Here is a 2,799-nt window from a genome sequence, read left to right on the forward strand (position 1 = left end):
TTTTCAAAAAGCGTATATTTATTTAACATATTTATAGTTTGGATCTTGTTTCACTCATTTAACTGAAAATAAGGTTCTCTGCTACTAGAGGTTCAGATAATTAACTGAAAATGAGCTGCTGTACGCGCACCTTTACCTGACATTTTACCCTACCAATCAAAAGCAGGTCACCTGATGGACATAACAAACAATTCAGGATCATTTCCAGTATCTTTAAGAGATAACAGGACATTGAGTCCATTATCTTTTTCACCATCTCCATAATTTACCAGTAAGACAAATTGTAAAAAGTAATTCTTGTTAGACTAATTGGTCATTCTCAATTGGTTGTTGGTGTGGGGTGGATATAAAAAGCTTAAAATGGTGTAGAATAAAGTGTTTCATGAATCGTTTGTGCTTTTTGTGGTCAGTACGACCAAAGGTGTTACTATGAATCAACAGTAAGGCAGCAAGCAGCAGGCAGCTGCTCCAAGGGTGTGGAAAGTCCTATGCATCCTGTTGGACTCTGCTGACCACTCCTCGCATCTGCAGAAACTTACATTTTCTCTTTCATTTGACACCTGCAAAAGCTGATGGCAATAATTTTCAAAGTTTGTGGTCTCTTTTCAGGTGTAAAAAAAACTGGTTGATTTATTTTTTGCATCATTATTCTAAAATGAGGAGTATAAATACTGTATATAACCTGTAATTATAGCTTTCATTTATTTCCTAGAGATTGATTGTGCCCATGACAGATTGTAAGCAAAGGGTGAAAATAACATCCCCTTAGCATAAAAAGTATATTCCACCCTTTAAAACTATCTAATGGTTAAGAATTGTTTCATTTAGTAGAGAGCTTTTATTGTGAAATAAAGTGTTTTGATTGATGTTCCTGAGGTTGACCAGCCTGGATACTTATGAAAAGTGAGCTGGGAAGGCTTTGGGGTGAACAAAGGTAGCTGTTGCATGTATCTCCTTTGCCTTGGTGATTAATTATTATTAATTATGCTCTGTTCAGTTGGTCTATAAGCTAATGACATTACTGTAATGTGAAGGCTGAACTAAAACCCCGTCCTGATGTCGCAAAGTAACATTAAACTAAAACTTTCACTTTTTGCGTGTTTTTTGCTGGTAGCTTTGCCGCTGTTTTCTCAAGATGCTTTTTTAGAAACAAAATGTTGTTTTTAACAATTTGCCTAGGGTTAGTGAAGTTGATATTAGATGAAAAACAGCCCCAGTGGAGCTTCAGTTAAAATCTTTTCTATACCATATACACTCCCGATTGAAAAATGGCAAAAATCATATTTTGGATTGGATCGTAACTAGGTTCTAAGTAGAAATTCAGCATGCACCATGAAGAAATGGGAGTGACAGAAAACATTTTTTGATCATGCAATTTATTGAAAACAACGCTTAAGCTGAAAGAGGCTGTTTTACAGCTGATCAAAAGTTTAGGACTACACCTCCAAAAAACCCTTAAACCACCCAAAACAGAAATCAAAGGTCCAAACATGAACTCTGTTATGAGCCGCTCCACCGTTATTGTCGATCACTTCAAAAATTCATTGCGGCATGCTTGTTGCAAGTGTTTCCATGTGGTGAGTGGGAGCATTTCTCCAAGTGGTGAAGACGGCCGCACGAAGGGCATCTACTGTATGGAGCTGTTTTCCATTTTTGTAAACTTCCCTTGCCATCCATCGCCAAATGTTCTCAATTGGATCTCTCCCCTTTGACCCTACAATCCAACTGCTATACACAGAATGTGGACTTACTCACTGAACATAATGTGCCTCCACATGTCCAGCTTCCAGTGCACATGTTGCCGATACCAGTGCAAACAGGCTTGACTGTGAAGAGTAGTCATGGCAGGCCTCCTGGCAGCCCAGTGAGACCAGAGATTGTCTGTGAGGAGAGCCGTCGGCCATATCGTCTTGCAAATCAGTAGGAAACTGCTTGTGGTTTTTGAAGCTGACAGGGTGAGGAAACTGTTTTCTTGGCATGTCTTCCTCACTTTGAAGCCCATCCCTAACATCCCCCACTATATGGCACATTGCTTTTAATTTGGTGATGGTACTAAGGCTCACTACGATTATACCGCAACTTGGGTTTTGCGGAACACAAGAGTTCTGACAAGAGTCAATCGCAGGATTAAGCTGTTTGGCATTGGCACAGAAGATATAGCAAGTTTTTAATGGGCACATCCCACATACTCAACTCTGCTTCTCAACCCACAAATGCATTTTCTTAAAAATGTGGTACCAAAAAGCATTGTTACAACAGTGACATAATTGACCAAATACAAATTTCCTTACTTTTTAAACAAACTTTATATATAACTACTAGGTAAAACACTTTTCACTGTGAATTATTTACAGTAAGTCCATATTCTGGGACGTCATTTAAACAAGTTTTGATAAGAGTCTGCCAGATATACTCGGGGCAGTTATTTCTCCTGGTCTGACAGATTTGGGACACTGTGGGCCCAAGCTGTTTTGACTGTGTGATTATTGTATGCTGTTTCTGTTAAAGGGGTCGAGGTACTAGCTTTATCACTGCATGAGAGATCGTTCAAATTGGGCCAGAATATTTAGGCTAAAAGTGACAAAAGTAGTCATATTTCACATTTAGCCACATGATCCTCAGTTTATGAAAAATGTTGATTAGTGGCACCTGCACTAAATATTGGGTGTATTTTTAAATATTTGTTCTTCTCACATAAACTGTTGGCTGTTCAAGATGAACTTGGATCCCATACCTGTCCCCTACCTGTATCTATCAATGATTAACATCTTTAGTCAGACAGGAAGTGTTTGGGTCAAC

The sequence above is a fragment of the Aulonocara stuartgranti genome (genome assembly GCF_965226115.1).
Source record: "Aulonocara stuartgranti genome assembly, chromosome: 20".
Lineage (NCBI taxonomy): Eukaryota > Metazoa > Chordata > Actinopteri > Cichliformes > Cichlidae > Aulonocara > Aulonocara stuartgranti.